The sequence below is a fragment of the Pristis pectinata genome, chromosome 2 (genome assembly GCF_009764475.1).
Source record: "Pristis pectinata isolate sPriPec2 chromosome 2, sPriPec2.1.pri, whole genome shotgun sequence".
Taxonomy (NCBI): Eukaryota; Metazoa; Chordata; class Chondrichthyes; order Rhinopristiformes; family Pristidae; genus Pristis; species Pristis pectinata.
This window is the reverse complement of record NC_067406.1, coordinates 59,492,170-59,510,552: the sequence shown is the minus strand read 5'-3', so window position 1 is coordinate 59,510,552 and position 18,383 is coordinate 59,492,170. Positions and strand designations below refer to the sequence as shown.

At 47.9% G+C, this 18,383-nt stretch overlaps 1 protein-coding gene across 1 annotated transcript in view; it reads right to left on the bottom strand.

Moving 5' to 3' along the window:
- Nucleotides 1–18,383, bottom strand: part of LOC127584923 (zeta-sarcoglycan) — a 740,120-nt gene that overhangs the window by 384,602 nt on the left and 337,135 nt on the right. The window lies entirely within an intron of this gene.

The window sequence follows — 18,383 nt, the reverse complement described above, 5'->3', positions numbered from 1 at the left end:
AACAATGCGAAAAATGACGAGGAGGTGAAGAAAATGTGGAAAAAGCGTAACAGCAGTATATATTAAAAAACCCTATAGGACTCTGCAGTGTTGCAATGTTATTGTAATGTTATTGTATTCATACTATGAAATTCCCTTTTAAAAATTCTGTATCTACTTGTGAGCATGTGCAGTAGATAGCAAGGCATAAATCAGCATGATGGACTCCACTTTACTGAGCAGGAGTATGCATACTTAATTGCAAATACAAGAGCTAAAGTATCAGACCCTGATGATAATGATGTTGACAAAGAAAAATATCAAGCTTAGAGCTATATAGAATTCCCAAATACCTCCAAATCAATTCAGGTCAATGGCCTTTATCCAAGGGCACCTAAAAGGAAAGAAGTAGCTGACATTTCTGTGGTGCTTTTCACAGCCTCATATGCAGATGTGACACTGGTGACACAGAGCACAATGGAGCTGGAGTAATGAGGAGTTCATGAGGAAGTGCCACCCCCCCCAGCTGGAGGAGGTAAAGAAGTTTGTACATTGTTGCAGAGTTATACTAACCAGATCTCTTGCTGCTCACTGGGAAGAGGTGTTCCAGTTACTGGAATGAATATTGGTTGGCACCTGGATGGTGTACCCTGGTTGAATCTGTGAGACAGAAGCTGAGAGTAGTTCTCACTTTCAAAAGTGCAGATGGAAATCCCTGGACGCATGAACCTGATTGCAAGAGCTTCTTGCAGTATACAGAACAGGTTCTCATTGCTCCTTAGCTGAAATACACTTTTTTAATACAAAATGCTTTACAAAGAAACATAGAACATTGTTATTTGGCCATTTGAGCTTGTTCTACCATTAAATATGATTATGGGTGATAATTTATCTTAATACCACATCGATGCTCTCTCCCCATACCACTTGATGCCATGTGCGTCTAGAAATGTATTTACCTCCTCCTTAAATACATTCACTGAATTAGCCTCTGCAGCCCTCTGTACTAGAGAATTCCACAGGTTCACCACCCACTAAATGAAGAAATTCCTCCTCATCTCAGTCCTAAATCTTGTTTTATAACTTGAGATTTTTGATCTCTTGTTTTGGACATCACAGCCAGGGATAACAACCTCTTCATATCCAGTCTGTCTAGTCCTTCTAGAATTTTGTAAGCTTCAATCTGGTCCCCTCTCATTCTTCTGATCTCTAGTGAATACAAACCTAGTTAATCATTCCTCATACAATAGTCTTGCCATTGCAGGAATCTGTCTGTGAATCTTCTTTGTCCTTCCTCTATGACAAGTTCATTTCTATGGCAAGAAGATCAAAAGAACAAGTTCTATATAAATATAGCTAGACATCTTTATTCCTGTACTCAGATCCTTTTGGTATGAGGTCCTGTATACTATTTGCTTTCCTAACTGCTTGCTGCACTGCATAGTTATCCATGTTATACTCCATCTTCCGCATCTTTGCCCACTAGCTCTACCTGTTTAATTCATTTGAAGCCCCTTTGTATCCACACAATTCACAATCCCACCCAGTCTTTGATAAACTGCAGGATGTTACATTCAGTTCCTTCAACCAAAGAGTAACTACCTACAACCCCAAAAATAGCCTATTGTAGCGGTCGCTACCGCGGAATAAAACAAGACTCTACTCGGAGGATTGCCAAACAGAACTGGTTTATTTTCCCGCCTTGCGTGGGCCCTTTAAGGGAGAATGTTCCCGCCCAAAACAACCGGCAATGACTTAAGTCCTACGTCATCAGGACTTTCCCGCGCGCGGGTTCTCCCCGTCGCTCGGAAAGACGAGGCCCGCCGCCATCTTGGGCCTCGTCGATCCGACGCCGCTCGACCCGACTGCCGAGCCGGTTCGCCCGACTAGACGGTGAGTCGCCGCACAGCCCCCCCCAGAACCGACGAGACAGTCCCCAAGGTCCATGGGCTGTGCCAGCTGCCGCTTAGGGGGGCGGCCTCTGCGTCGTGGCGTGGCAACCTCGACAGGCTGTTGCAGATCCAAATGGGCCGGTTTGAGGCGGTCCGCCGTGAAAACCTGTTCCCTGCCTCCAATGTCCAAAATAAAAGTGGATCCGTTATTCCGTATGACTCGGAACGGTCCCTCATATGGTCGTTGCAATGGTGCCCGAGGTGTGTCCCTGCAAACGAAAACAAACTTACAGTCCCGTAGTTCCTTGGGCTGGCAGGATGGGGCTTGACCGTGCCGTGAGGTGGGAATCGGGGCCAAGGCGCCAAGCTTCTTGCGCAGTCTTTGTAGGACTGCTGGGGGTTGTTCCCCTTGGTCCTGAAGGGCAGGTATGAAATCCCCGGGGACAACTAGTGGCGCCCCGTATACAAGCTCAGCTGACGAAGTGCGGAGGTCTTCTTTGGGGGCAGTGCGTATGCCGAGCAGGACCCAAGGCAGCTCGTTAACCCAGTTAGGACCCTTCAGACGGGCCATCAAGGCCGATTTCAGATGGCGGTGAAAACGTTCCACCAACCCGTTTGATTGAGGATGGTAGGCCGTGGTGGTGTGCAGCTGCGTCCCTAGCAGGTTCGCTAATGCAGCCCAGAGACTGGAAGTGAATTGGGTGCCTCTGTCTGAAGTGATGTGGGCCGGAACGCCAAAACGTGAGACCCAAGTTGTGAGCAGCGCCCGGGCGCAGGAATCAGTTGTGATGTCAGTCAGGGGGGGTTGCCTCAGGCCACCTCGTGAACCGGTCCACGATGGTAAGGAGGTACTGGGCTCCTCTTGAAACCGGCAGAGGGCCCATGAGGTCGACGTGTATGTGGTCGAGCCTCTTACGGGTAGGCTCGAACTGCTGTGGTGGGACCTTGGTGTGTCGCTGGATTTTTGACGTCTGGCAGTGCGGACAAGTCCTGGCCCACTTACTGACCTGTTTGCGCAGGCCATGCCAGGCAAACTTGCTGGTGACCAGTCGGACAGTAGATCTGATGGACGGGTGCGCCAACCCATGTACCGAGTCAAAAACGCGTCTCCGCCAGGCTGCAGGGACTATAGGGCAGGGCTGACCAGTCGCAACGTCGCAAAGTAGGGTCCGCTGACCTGGACCAACCAAGAAATCTCGGAGCTGCAGACCCGAGACTGCGGTTCTGTAGCTGGGCAGTTCGTCGTCGGCTTGCTGTGCGTCAGCTAGGGCCGTGTAGTCGACACCCAAGGATAGGTTGTGGATGGTTGGTCTGGAAAGTGCATCAGCAACGACATTATCCTTTCCGGAGACATGTTGGATGTCAGTTGTGAACTCGGAAATGTAGGATAAATATCTCTGCTGACGAGCTGACCAGGGATCGGAGACTTTGGAGAAGGCAAAGGACAGAGGCTTATGATCGGTGAAAGCGGTGAAAGGCCTGCCTTCTAGAAAGTATCGGAAATGCCGGACCGCCAGATACAGCGCTAGAAGTTCCCGATCAAAAGCGCTGTACTTCAGTTCGGGCGGTCTAAGGTGCTTGCTGAAAAATGCCAAGGGTTGCCAGCGGCCTTCGAGTAGCTGTTCCAGTACCCCACCCACCGCGGTGTTGGACGCGTCTACCGTGAGGGCAGTCGGGACGTCAGTCCTGGGGTGTACCAGCATCATGGCGTCTGCCAGGACGTCTTTGGCCTTAACGAAAACAGCCGCAGCCTCGTCAGTCCAGGTGATGTCCTTGCCCTTACCAGCCAGCAGCGAGAACAGAGGGTGCATGATACGGGCTGCTGCAGGGATGAAACGATGGTAAAAGTTGACCATCCCAAGGAATTCCTGTAGGCCTTTGACTGTGTCGGGGCGGGCAAAATGGCGGATAGCATCCACCTTGACAGGTAGGGGTGTTGCCCTGTTGCTGGTGATTTTGTGGCCGAGGAAATCGATAGAGTCAAGTCCGAATTGACACTTGGACGGGTTGATCGTGAGGCCGAAATCACGGAGGCGGGAATACAGCTGGCGGAGGTGGGAAAGGTGTTCCTGGCGGTTACGGCTGGCGATCAGTATGTCGTCCAAGTAAATGAACACGAAGTCCAGGTCTCGGCCTACCGCGTCCATCAGCCGCTGGAAGGTCTGCGCGGCGTTCTTAAGGCCGAACGGCATCCGAAGGAATTCGAACAGGCCGAATGGGGTGATAATCGCAGTTTTGGGGACGTCATCCGGATGGACCGGGATTTGGTGGTATCCCCTAACGAGGTCCACTTTGGAAAAGATGCAGGCCCCGTGTAAGTTCACTGCGAAGTCCTGGATGTGAGGGATGGGATAGCGGTCTGGGGTGGTGGCGTCATTCAGCCTGCGGTAGTCGCCGCAGGGCCTCTACCCTCCGGTGGCTTTGGGGACCATGTGCAGGGGGGAGGCCCAGGGGCTGTCTGACCTGCGAACAATCCCCAGCTCCTCCATGTGACGGAACTCTTCCTTTGCCAGGCGGAGCTTGTCTGGAGGTAATTGTCGTGCTCGGGCATGAAGGGGTGGTCCTGTGGTAATGATGTGGTGTCGTACCCCGTGTGTGGGCCTAGAATTTGTAAACGAAGGTGCCAAAATCGATGGGAATTTGGCTAGGAGCTTGGCGAAATCATCGCCAGAAAGGGAAATGGAGTCCAGGCGCGGGGCTGGTGGGCTGATTTCTCCCAGGGGATAGGTCCGGAGAGTGCTAGAGTGGACTAACCGCTTCCTTCGCAGGTCGACTAACAGGTTGTGGGCCCGAAGGAAATCGGCTCCTAGGAGTGGTCGGGCGACGGTGGCAAGGGTAAAGGTCCAGGTAAAACGGCTGCCGCCAAAGTGTAATTGAAGCGTACGGGTGCTGAAAGACCGTATCGTTGTACCATTGGCGGCATTGAGTAGAGGACCTGGTGGCCTGTCACGAGTGTCACGGCCTGTCGGGGGCAAAATACTGACCTCTGCTCCAGTATCAACGAGGATACGCCGTCCAGATTTCTTGTCCTGAACGAAGAGGAGGCTCTGTCGGCAGCCAGCCGCTGTAGCCATCAGCGGTGCCTGGCCCTGGCGTTTCCCTGAAACTTGCAGGGTGGGCGGCATCGATGGGCCTCCGCACCCCACCTCTGATGGTAGAAGCACAGCTGGTCACCCGTGTCGTCGTCTGCATTCCTGGGGCGTGGCTGCTCGGTTGCTGGGGCCGGGCGAGGCGGGCGTTGGGCTCGCGGCTTGGTGATTTGACTGACGGACGAACCGCTCTCGCACTTGGCCCTCCACGGGACATCTGCCCGGGCGGCCACCTCACGGGGGTTGCTGAAGTCGGCGTCAGCTAACAACAAGTGGATGTCATCGGGGAGCTGTTCGAGGAAGGCCTGTTCGAACATCAGGCATGGCTTGTATCCCTCGGCCAATGCCAGCATCTCATTCATTAGGGCGGATGGGGATCTGTCCCCCAGGCCATCCAGATGAAGCAGGCGGGCGGCGCGCTCACGACGGGAGAGGCCGAAGGTCCGGATCAAAAGGTCTTTGAAAGCCGGGTACTTATCTTCCTCCGGAGGCGACTGGATGAAGTCTCCAACCTGGGCAGCTGTCTCCTGGTCCAGAGAGCTAACCACATGGTAGTACTTCGTGGAGTCGGAGGTGATCTGCCGAAGGTGGAATTGCGCTTTGGCCTGGTCAAACCAGACGCTGGGCCGGTGTCCAAAAGGTGGGCAACTTGAGGGCCACTGTGTTGGCTGCTGCGCTGTCGTCCATTTCGCGGGTCCAAAAGCCGTTTGGACCGTCGGGGTCACCAATGTAGCGGTTGCTACCGCGGAATAAAACAAGACTCTACTCGGAGGATTGCCAAACAGAACTGGTTTATTTTCCCGCCTTGCGCGGGCCCTTTAAGGGAGAATGTTCCCGCCCAAAACAACCGGCAATGACGTAAGTCCTACGTCATCAGGACTTTCCCACGCGCTGGTTCTCCCCGTCGCTCGGAAAGACGAGGCCCGCCGCCATCTTGGGCCTCGTCGCTCCGACGCCGCGCGACCCGACTGCCGAGCTGGTTCGCCCGACTAGACGGTGAGTCGCCACACTATGCATTTATTCCTGCTCTTTATTTCTTAATTGTCAACCAATTTTCAGTTCATGCCAACACATTACCTACAAAAGCATATACCTTAATTGACCACACTAACCATTTATGTGGGATTTATCAAAAGCTTTGTGAAAATCCAAGTACAATACATCCACTAGTATGAAAATAAAAAAAAAACTTGCAGATGTGGGAAATCTAAATAAAAACGAAAAGCACTCAGCAGGTCAGGCAGTATCGGCTGGTTGTTGAAGACCTAAAATGTCAACTCGGTTTCTCTTTAGTTCATTAGTTTTCCCTAATTTGGTCTCTCAGTTACATCCACAATAAACTCCAGTAGGTTTGTCAAACACAATTTCTCTTCCAGAAATGATACATAACCAAAAGGAAATAATTCACTAGAATCAAGGATGTCTGAGGTGGGAATCATGGCAGTAACAAAAACATCTTTGCAGTTAAAAAGATTCCAACTTAAGAAGTTGCAATCTTCTTAAGGCCTGTACATCCATTAAATTCACTGAGAATTTATAGATGAACATCTGATATATAACCACATGTCTGTAAATAATTAATTTATATGGTAAAATATATGTAGATGGTTATTGTTAATAGAGTTTTGTTACTTTATTGGGGGGAAAGCAATTTAGTATATATTGAATGTTTTTGTATCTTTCAAGAACCATGTAGTAAAACATTTCAAACATTGTTGTGTCAACCATTACAGTTTAGAGATGTTTCTACAAGTTTAAAAGCTTTGACTATTTTACTCAAGTAAGCAATTTCATTGGCATGGACGAGATGGACTGAAGGACCTGTTTTCGTGCTGTATAACTCTAAGACTCTAAATCCATGTTGACTTTCACTTTATTAAGGTCTTTACAGCTTTGCCTGCAGATCTGTGGGACAGTTGTGGGGGGATGGGGGCAAATAGAGGGGAATGAGATGCACATAAGTATGGTAGAGCATAAATTCTCAAATACTGTCTGCTTTTCTGCATTATGCTTCTTTTCCATCTACTTAACATTGCAAAGAAGAAAATGGTAATTTAGAATCCTACACACTAGCACTCAGATTTGCTGTGGTTAGACCAAAAGTTTCCTGAAGTCCCAGGGGCAAATGTAGATTCATTCATGTGCAATGAAAAAACAAGTGCTTCTAATGCACTTTAACAAACCCAAGATCTTGCTGGAAAGTTTTATCGTGTTATGGTATCCAAACATTGTAACAGAATCAAGGATGGACAAAAAAAATGTTGATTCTAATGAATTGCAAATAACAAAACACCAAACCTACAAGATATCATTCAAAATATGCTAATTTATGAGTAAGCAGGGAATTCAGAGACTCTTATTTCACAGAGAAAAGTAATAAACAAAGTGAACAACTGAAGATGGAAGACTTTTAATGTGTCCTACAGAAAGGTTCAAGAAATAACCAGGTATGTTTCACTGAATGAAGTAATTTGGTGAGAAGACAAGAGGACACAGTGGAGAACAATCACAAAGGACATATTTACTTACATCAAATAGCATTTTCTTGCTTCCCAAAAACAAAGGAATATAGGAAGTGGAATAGGCCATTCAGCCTTTCAATCTTGTTGCTCTACTCAGTGAAATCATGGCTGATTTGCATCCTAAACTTGCTTTAGCAGTGTACCTTTTAATACTTTTAGTGTGCAAAATAATTCCAATTTACTTGAATAACTTTGTATCCATTGCTTTTTGTGGTGATGACAGACTATATGTGAAGAAAAGATTCTGATCTTTCTGAGGGTTTCAAAATGGACTCCCCCGTAGAAAAGATTTCCCTCTATCAAAGTTATTAGTCTGACTCAACAGCCTAAAATAATCAATCAAATCACCTCTTTATTATCCATGTTTCAAGAAATGCAAATCTAGTTTACGTAACGTTTCGTAATATTTTAACCCATGGAGTCCAAGTCACAGTTTTGAGCATTTTCACTGAACTTGTTAAGCCAATTCCTAAGGACAGTCATTCATAAAGATCCAGATTTACTCCAGCAAGGGATTGTAGCAAATTTTTTTCCACTTTATATTCTAGTCAAAAAACTGAACATTCAATTAACCTTTTTTGATTATTTGACTAATGCACTTGTTTGGACCTTCACTATTCCTAGCACTGAAAAATAAAACTGAGATTTATCCTGTTTTAGTCCAAAGTGAATGACTCCATGCTTAATTAAAAAAAAAACTCTCATTGTTTTCCATATTTATGTAATTTATTGATGTATCTTCATAATTTTAGATTTCCCTCTAATTACTATACCAGGAATCAATTTGGAACATCTGGATATCTGTCCATTTGGAGTACTCACTCTTTCTAATAAATAAAACAAGTAGCAAAGCTCAGCCTAGCTCGGTGTGGAGGACTACTAGCCACTCCCTTCCAATTCTAGGACATAACCATTTTCCATTGCTCTGTCTCATACCATCATTCATCCACTGGGATCAATAAATTCTCACAGTTCTCACAACTTCTAATTTTATTTATAAGTCTTCTAGAAGTCCATTTAAGTTGCATCCACAATAGAATACTGGAAAAGATTCTTTCAAAGTGGAAGGGTGACCTACAATGTGTTATTCCCAGTATAAATAGATTAAGGTAGCAAGTTGCAGAAATCTGGAATGTACTTCCATAAAGAATGCTGGAAGCAGATTCGATAACAACAATCAAAAGAGAAATGGATAAGTGACTGAAAGGAAGACAGTTACGCAGCCATGGAAATGGAGCAAGGGAGTGAGATTAATTGGAATGCTCTACTACACACCCAATGTGGTGAGTGTTTTTTTTTAACATCAACTTGAAATCAGCACACAGAGAAACATGGCACAAAAATAAATGACACAGGTAGATCCTGGTGAATGGAATATATAGCCCCATGAGAACTTAAAAAAAGCAATACGGAAGCAAAATTATTTATGGCATTACTTTATTTTACAGAAATTCTCATAGTGCTGCATATATATGTGAGTACATATTGCTGTACATCATGGTATTTCAGAACTATTGATGGAAGAAATGGATTCAACAACCTTGCTGGAATCCCAAAGCAGACTTCAGTAATCTCTGTTTTATTTTTAAATATGATCAAGAAGTCCTTGTAACATTTGTGATGGAAGGTGAATAGAGACTGATAGAAAAATAGATAACATGCTCAAATTGTAACTTCTGAAAGTGTGTATTTTATATGATTTAAAATTGAATATTACAGATGTTCTCAATCCAACATTTAATGGCTTACAATTCTTCCTGATTCCAACATATACTTCAAAAGGCATATCAGCAATCATCAGAAGAGTGATGAATCAACAAAATTATTTTCAGTGGATAGCAGATATTAAAGGTAGTTTTTTTTTATATTAGTGAACTGAGTTCACCAAAAGGGATGCAATTGTTTCATCCTAAATATATGTTAATAAAAATATTTTAAAAATGAGAAGTACTCGATTCTGACCTTAGTTCTAGGGCTAACAGTGAAAATGAAAGTGACCATAATGAAGGGCTTTGAGAGATAGGTAATGGCCTCCCAGACAATCTAGATCCCCTGCAACATGCATACAGGAAAAATAGGTCTTCAGAAGATGCCATCTCCCTTGCACTACATTTAGTTCTGAATCACCTCGACAATAAGAACACATATGTCAGGATGCTATTCATTGATTACAGCGCAGCCTTCAACACCATAAACCTAATAAGCTCATTAATAAACTCTTGGACCTTGGCCTTGAGGCCCCCATCTGCAACTGGTTTCCAGACTTTCTGACCAGCAGACCTCAGTCAGATAGAATTGGCCATAACATTTCATCCACCCTGAGCCTTAGCTTTGGTGCACTAGCAAAACTGGCAAGTGTTTTGTTTGCACCCATTTATCAGAGCTCACAACTGCACGTAGGACTTGTGTAGGAGCATGATGGCAATGAAGATAGAAATATGTGCATAAGTAAAATGGTACAATGGGGATTGTCAAAATAGTTTGACAAAAAGTTCAGGAAGTCTATGCACATGCTGAAATGGTATCTAAATTTCTTAGCATCTGCTGACAAAACTAGAGGATGAAGGAACAGTGAAGTGACAGGGAAAAGTGACAGGAGAAACAAACCATAGGTGTAAGTCTACTTGCAAACAGTGGGGCAGCTCAGCACTTTCTCCGTAATTGATGTAAGGTGAAATAGGGAAGATTACTTAAGAGTTTTGTTATGTGCAACTTGACAAAAAAGAGTCCTTTGGTCAGCTTACCACCTAGACTGCACAGAAACAGAGCTAAGCCTCAGATTATAACTGCCTCACTCTACGCTTTATGATAAATGTAGAAGCTTTTGCAGCAGATGCCATACTATTGGTAAAGACAGTTCCACGCGGTTATTACCACATGAGTGAACAAGAAACTGAAAGTATAGTTAGTAGCATTTTAGCAGGGGTAGTAATCAGGACTTGATCTTTAGCTTGACTTGCCTCTTTCAGGTTGTGTCACTAAAACCATGACAAAGAATCATTGAATCATGCAGCACAGAACCAGGCCATTCATCTCATTTTACCCCTGCCAGCTCTTGGTTACAACCATCGAGTTAATCTCACCATTCTGCACTTTTCCCGTGGCATGCTCTTCATCCCTTCCAGCAGGTATCCAATTCCCATTTGAATCTGTTTCTGCTAGCCTTTCCGATCACAACAGCCGCACATGTAGAAAAATGTTTCCTCAAATCACCCCTGTTTCTGTTGCCAATTACCTTAATTCTGTGCCCTGTGATTACTGACACACCTCCAGCTGGAACTATCTTCTCCTTATTTACTCTTTCAAAACCATTCATGATTTTGAACATCTCAGCTAAATCTCTCCTAACCTTTATTCCTCCAAGGAAAACAAATACAGCTACTCCAGTCAAATCCTTCAACCCTGGTACCATTCGAGCAAATATCATTTGCACCTTCCCCAAAAGCTTTATGTCCTTCTCAAAGTTCAGAACCCAGAATTATCAAATTATCTGGAATAGTCTATTTGAGCAACAAACAAGCTGCTGAAGGAACTCAGCAGGGCAAGATGAAGGGGGAAAGGAATTGTCAACGAGCGGGACCTGATGCAGGGTTTTGACCCAAAATATCAACAATTCCTTTCCTCCCACAGACGCTGCTCAACCCCTGAGTTCCTCCAGCAGGTTGTTTGTTGCTCCAGATTCCAGCATCTGCAGTCTCTTGTGTCTCCATTGTACTCAGGCCTTCTCAGTGTTTGATAAACATTCAGCATAAATTCTTTGATCTTTCATGCAACGGCTCAATAATATAGCAAATGATCCTCTTTTTCTTAATTTGTCCTATCAGCTTAACAGATTTAGTTGCTTCCAAGGATCAAAAGACTTCCAAAAAACAGCAGTGCCTTTGGCTCTCCTGTCCCAGTTTCTTTTGGGAGGAAGGATCTCGTAGCATGTAGTATAACCTGTGACAAACTGCATAATATGTAAAACTTCCATATTATTTTGTAAAAATATATAGTGGGACAAAACTATGTTTCTGCCACACTAAAGTCTGATCCGATTTGTGTAGCTGAGCTAGTAGACTCAGTGTACAAATAAGGAAAAACAGTCCATTGGAACGTAGTCTTGAAGATAACTTTTCATCACTAGGTCATGGGATTATAGAAGACCTTGGCTCTACCGTCCATGGCAATTAGGGCCTTGGTCAGCATAGGGAGATGCCCAAGCAGGGTAATACAAATTGAGGTATAGAGGAAAGACTTAACTGACCTGTTGTCTTAAGATGGGCAGGCTATGGGATAGCTAAATTAGAAGAGCAGCTAGAAAAAGTGATAAAACCTCTGCAGGAATACAGGGTGACAGGTCTGTTAAACATGGGTGTGTAGCGGCCTGTACTCACGGAACTCAAACCACCATTGGCGGTCGCGTGCGGATGCACGGGAGCACGTTGTAGACTAACCACGGGGCGCGCCTTCCAGCAGGAACCTTACGTCACGTCCGCCAGAGAGGCTCTCGGGTACTTTTGTGCGCGCGTGCGCACGTTTTACTTGTTCCAGTAAAGTGTGCTCTGGTTCAGCCTCCACGTCTCTGAGTTTTCCTTTCAGCAACGCGCCACGTTCGGCTACATTTGGTGACCCCGACGCTTCCAGATGGCATCTGGAACCCGCGACATGAATTCCAACGACTCGCACAACGCAGTCTCGCTCAAGTTCCCAACTTTCTGACCCACTCAGCCCCACGTTTGGTTCGAGCAGGCTGAGGCCCAGTTCAGTATCAGAGGCATTACAGCCGACGCTACGTGGTACTACTACGTGGTCAGTGCGCTCGACCAGGACACAGCAGGCCAGGTCATCGACTTCCTGCACCATCCACCAACAGAGGACAGGTACACTAAGATCAAGGTACTCCTCATCTGCACTTTCGGACTTTCCCGCCACGAACGAGCTGTGCGCCTTCTGCACGTGGATGGCCTGGGCGACCGCAAGCCATCCAAGCTGATGGACGACATACTGGCGCTCATGGATGGCCATAAGCCCTGCCTTTTATTCGAGCAGTTGTTCCTCGAGCAACTGCCAGAGGACATTCGCCTCCTCCTCGCGGGTGAAGATGCCAGCGACCCGTGCAGCCTCGCAGCCAGGACGGACATTTTGTGGCAGAGTAAGCAGCGGCTTCCATCTGCTTAACCACGACCGCGCAGCCTAAGGCCAAGACCCCACAACCGAAGCCACTGAGACCCACGGGGGACAAGGATGAGGGTTTGGATCAATGGTGCTTTTGCCATCAGAGATGGGGGTCAAATGCGCGCCGGTGCCGTCCACCGTATGCCTTTCAGGGAAACACCGGGGCCGGCCGTTGCTAGTGGCTTCAACGGCTGGCTATCGCAATAGCCTCCTGTTCCTTTGGGACCAACACTCAGAGCGACATTTCCTGGTGGACACCAGGGCCGAAATCAGCGTCCTTCCCCCCTCGAACATGGACACCCATAACATGGCCCCAGGCCCCGACCTCACTGCTGTGAACAGCACGACCATCCGGACGTATGGCTTGCGTACCATCCCGCTGCGTTTTGGGCCCAGCTGTTTTACCTGGACCTTCATGGTAGTAGCGGTGTCACGGCCGTTACTAGGGGTGGATTTCCTACGGGCCAACCGTCTCCTGGTCAACCTGAAGGGCTGGTGTTTGGTCCATGCCGAGACGTTCCAGAACTTCCAGCTCGGAGAAGCCCAGTTCCCGGCCCTCCACCTAGACTCCGTCACACTCTCGGGTGACGAGTTCACCAGGGTGCTGGTGGATTTCCCCTCCATCGTCACCCCACAGTTCTCCACTACCGGTCCCAAGCACGGCGTGCAGCACCACATCCCCACACAAGGACCACCGCTGCACGCCCAAGCCCGTAGGCTCCCACCCGACAAGCTCCACCTTGCCAAGGAGGAGTTCCAGAAGATGAAGGAGATGGGGATCATCCACCGCTTGGACAGCCCTTGGGCATTTCCGCTGCACATGGTGGCCAAGTCCGCAGGACGTTGGAGGCCTTGTGGGGACTACAAGAGACTCAATGACGCCACAACCGCTGACCGATACCCAGTGCCCCACATCCAGGATTTCACCGCGAACCTCCACGGGGCGACCATCTTTTCAAAAATCGATCTGGTCCTGGGGTACCATCAGATCCCCGTGCACCCTGACGATGTGCCCAAGACAGCCATCATCACCCCCTTCGGGTTGTTCGAGTTCCTAAGGATGCCTTTCGACCTCAAGAACGTCGCCCAGACTTTCCAAAGGCTTATGGACTCGGTGGGGCGAGGCCTGGATTTCGTCTTCATCTACCTAGATGATATCCTGGTGGCCAGCAAGTCATGCAAAAAGCACGTGGCACATTTGCGCCAACTCTGCCAGTGCCTGACCACAGACTGGCAATCAACCCGGCGAAGTGCCAGTTCAGGCTGACGGAGATCAACGTCTTGGGCCACAGGGTCAACCAGCATGGAGCCACCCCTCTACTGGACAAGGTCCAGGCCATCCACCAGTTTCCCAAACCCAGCACGGTCAAGGGCCTGCAAGAGTTTGTGGGGATGGTAAATTTCTGCCATCGGTTCGTGCTGGCGGCAGCACGCATCATGAGACCCTTGTTCGGTCTGATGGCTGGCAAGGTGAAAGAGGTGGCATGGGACACGGAGGCTTTCGAGCGGGCCAAAGAGGCGTTGGTGAAGGCGGCCCTCCTAATACACCCGAGAGTCAATGTACCCATGGCGCTCACAGTCAACGCTTCCGACATGGCGGTCGGCAGAGTCCTGGAGCAGCTTGTCGAGGGCCAGTGGCGACCTCTCACCTTTTTCAGCCGACACCTGTGACCACCGGAGGTTAAGTACAGCGCTTTCGACAGGGAGTTTCTAGTGCTCTACCTAGCTATCCGGCACTTCCGGTATTTCCTCGAAGGAAGGGATTTCACCATGTTTTCAGACCACAAGCCCCTCACCTTCACCCTTGCAAAGGTATCGGACCCATGGTCGGCTCGGCAGCAGAGGCACCTCTCCTTTATTTCAGAGTTCACCACAGATGTCCGCCACATCGCAGGGAAGAACAACATGGTCGCCGACACGATGTCCCGCCCCCACATCCACTCAGTGACCACCTCAGCCCCAGGGATCGACTACACGGCGCTGGCACAGGCCCAACAGGTGGACACCGAGATCCCAGCCTACCGCACTGCTGTTTCGGGACTCCAGTTGGAGGATGTCCCCGTCAGCCTGACAGTGGTTCGGCTCCTATGCAACATGTCTACCAGCAGACCTCGGCCTGTGGTACCAGTAACATGGAGGCGACGGGTGTTCGACACGCTACAGGGCCTGGCCCACCCGTCCATCCGGGCGTCTATCAAATTGGTAGTGGACAAATTCGTTTGGCATGGTTTGCGCAAGCAGATCAGACACTGGGCCAGGACCTGCGTACACTATCAGACCGCCAAAGTCCAGCGGCACGTGAAGGCCCCCCTCCAGCAGTTCCAGCCGACGCTTGGGAGGTTACAGCACATCCACGTGGACATCATCGGCTCCCTGCCTGTCTCCCGGGGCACCAGGTATATCTTTACCATGGTCGACAGGTTCACCAGATGGCTGGAGGCCATGCCGCTAGCAGACATGTCCACCAAATCCTGTGCCAGGACGCTCATCGCAAACTGGATTGCCAGGTTCGGACTCCCAGCGGACATCACCTCCAACAGAGGGGCACAGTTCACATCAGGTTTGTGGACAGCACTGGCACAGCTTCTGGGCACCCAGTTACATCACACCACGGCGTACCACCCACAGTCCAACGGTTTGATCGAGTGGTTCCACAGGCACCTCAAGTCAGCCCTGATGGCACACCTCAGAGGGCCCAACTGGACAGATGAGCTCCCCTGGGTATTACTGGGCATCCGCACCTGGGCACCTCCTCGGCGGAGTTGGTCTACGGCACTCCCCTGACAGTCCCGGGCGAGTTTGTGCCAGAGGCCCAAGGTCCAGCGGGGACGCCGGCAGAAGTGCCGACAAGGCTGTGGGACAAGGTGGGAAGCCTGGCACCGGTTCCGACCTCCAGACATTGCACTACACCGTCCTTTATCCCTAAGGACCTCCGGGACTGTGAGTACGTTTTCATTCGCAGGGGCATGCACAAGTCACCTCTACGGAGGCCGTACGAAGGACCCTTCAAGGTGATCCAGCACAATGGATCTACGTGTGTCGTGGAGGTGGGTGGCCACGAGGAGACTTTCACAGTGGACCACCTCAAACCGGCGCATTTGGACATTGAGCAGCCGGTGAAGGTACCCTCACCACACCGGCGGGGCAGGCCACCCAAGACGGACACACAGACTGGGAGTCCCACGCCCCCGATGGACGTCTCTGGGGGGGTTGGTGTAGCGACCCCTACTCACGGAACTTGAACCGCCATTGGCGGCCGCGGACGGATGCATGGGAGCGCATTGTAGACTAACCACGGGGCGGGCCTTCCGGCAGGAACCTTACATCATGTCCGCTGGAGGGGCTCTCAGGTACTCTTGCGTGCGCGTGCATTTTGCTTGTTCCAGTAAAGTGTGCTCCGGTTCAGCTTCCACATCTCTGTGTTTTCCTTTCAGCAACGTGCCGCGTTCGGCTACAGGTGGTCACTTGAGGTAATGTGATTATAAATTGAGGTAATTGATTATAAATGACCTTTAGAAGGATATGGTAAGTAATTAAGCATTGATTGATTGAATCAAAGAGATATGTTCAGATACTGACCAGAGGCAGAAGTATTCAAGATACATGAGGGTCAGAGGTGGCTGATTATGTATCTTCTTGCTTCGGACTGGTTAAGAGATGAGAACTGAAATTCTGTACATTAGTGGCATTGTTGTGCTCCATCCATAAAATGTGTATAAAAGTGCCATGCTTTGTACAATTGGGAAGAGTGTGTGACCACACCTATAATGTGATCAGGCTCCTCTTCATCCTGCAGGTGAAAGATCTATCAATAAATATTTCTGTTTAACCTGGGCACAGACTCATGTGAGTGATTCTTTTCCTCCAGAACACTATGTAATTCTGTTTCTGATGGATGTCCTAATATCAGACTTCTTTGTTGCCTCAGTTTGTATGTGCATAAAGTGGCAGAGGTCCAAGTCCTGTATCATTGTCTGCTTTTCTGAGCTGGATCACTTGCCTTATACATGCAGCCAGTCAAACATACTTCCAAACAATCCAGACCACAGCCACTAATGTTGAGAGGCAAGCAAATGATAATCAGTAATAGAAGGAAAACTAGGAAATGATCAAAAGCAGATTTGGAAACAATAGTCTGGAGAACCATTTAAAGTTAGAAAAATAAAGAGGTGCCAAGGGAGTTTGGTGAAGCAGGAACAATGAAAATCCAATAATCCTCTATCGAAAATCTCAAATGTTCAGCATTTGGCTCATCTGGTTTTGTTTCCCATGCTCCCTTTAAAGATACCATGACCCTGTTTCCCATGCTCCTTTTAACACACCAGGGCCCTGCTTCCAGCACTCCCTTTAAACTCACCAGGGCCCCATTTCCTGCTCTCCTTTAATTCTTACTGGGAACTGTCCTCTGTGCTTCCTTTATATTCACCTGGTTTAGTTTCCTGCAGTCCCTTTAAACTCACTTGGTTCACTGGAATATTTATCATATTCCTGTGTAACATCTAAAGAAAAAGTGCATTGGTATATTAGGAGTAATATCCGATAATCCAGAAAATCTGCCAGAATGGTACCATCAAAGTTCAAATAATGCTGGGGAGTGGTGAAGGCACCAGGGGTGATAGGCTTGTAAGAACTTACTGAGGCTAGAGCCAAAGATAATGGATAAATCTTCAATAAGTTCTGCAACTGAGGGAAAGTGATAGTGACGTAAAAGAATAGAGAAGTGGAATTCAGATGATGAAGTGTTTCATAGTCTAGAAAGTACAGCTGATGAAGTTTGCGAGGTTAAGGTAGGAAAGACATGGAGGGATTTGAAGGTAACTATTTGAAAAGAATATATTGGAATCAGGGTCAATGAAGGTGACCAGCAATTAGATGCAAAGTGAAGCAGGGAATGAAGCAGTAACTTACTGCCAGCAGGCATCTTTATCCAACAGTGGTGTACATTGAACTTACCAGAAGTTTTGCATAATGTTTTTACCCACTTAAATGTAACTGTTTTTTTGTGGTCAATGGTTCTTGCCAACTAAACCAATACAAAGAATGTTCATCTATATCATGGGAGAGGGAACTTGGAGAAGCTGGAAGATATTTTTATTTATCTGTTCATGGTACATGGCCATTGCTAGCAAGATCAACTTTGATTGCCTGTTTTGAACTGCTCTTAAGAAAATGGTTTGACCCCATGCAGGAGATTGGCACAACTCAGTAGTTTCCCAGGCCAATTTGGAAAGCTCTGCTGTTGTCCTGGAGTCACATCCAAGCCAGCGTGAGTCAGCATGGCAGGTTTCATTTCCAAGAGGATATTCGTGAACAAGATGAGTTCTTGCAACAATCCTGGAGTTTCATGGTTACCACTGAGTCATATGAATCAGGGAAAGTGCTACAAACAGTCCTTGTGTGATGCAGCAATAACCATCTTGGTCATGGACCACCCACAGCAAAACTTAGTCACACCCAAACCCCAAGGTACTGGCTGGTACTGATAGGCCCTTTACACTCATTCGCTCCATCATTGTGGACCTTGCAAAGGGGAGTAGCAAGTAAGCCTGGGGCTAGGAACTGAGCCCCAGGGTTTTCTGGGGACAGGAGGCTGGTTGTCAGGGGTCAGAAGTTTGCCGGGAGCGATAGGGAATGTGAGGGGTTCACGGTAATCCACTTGGTATCTGGGGTTGTAAATTTGGAGTCCAGTTGGGGCCTGGGGTAGGGAGGTGTATGAATAAGTCAAAGTTTAGGGAATGTCAGAT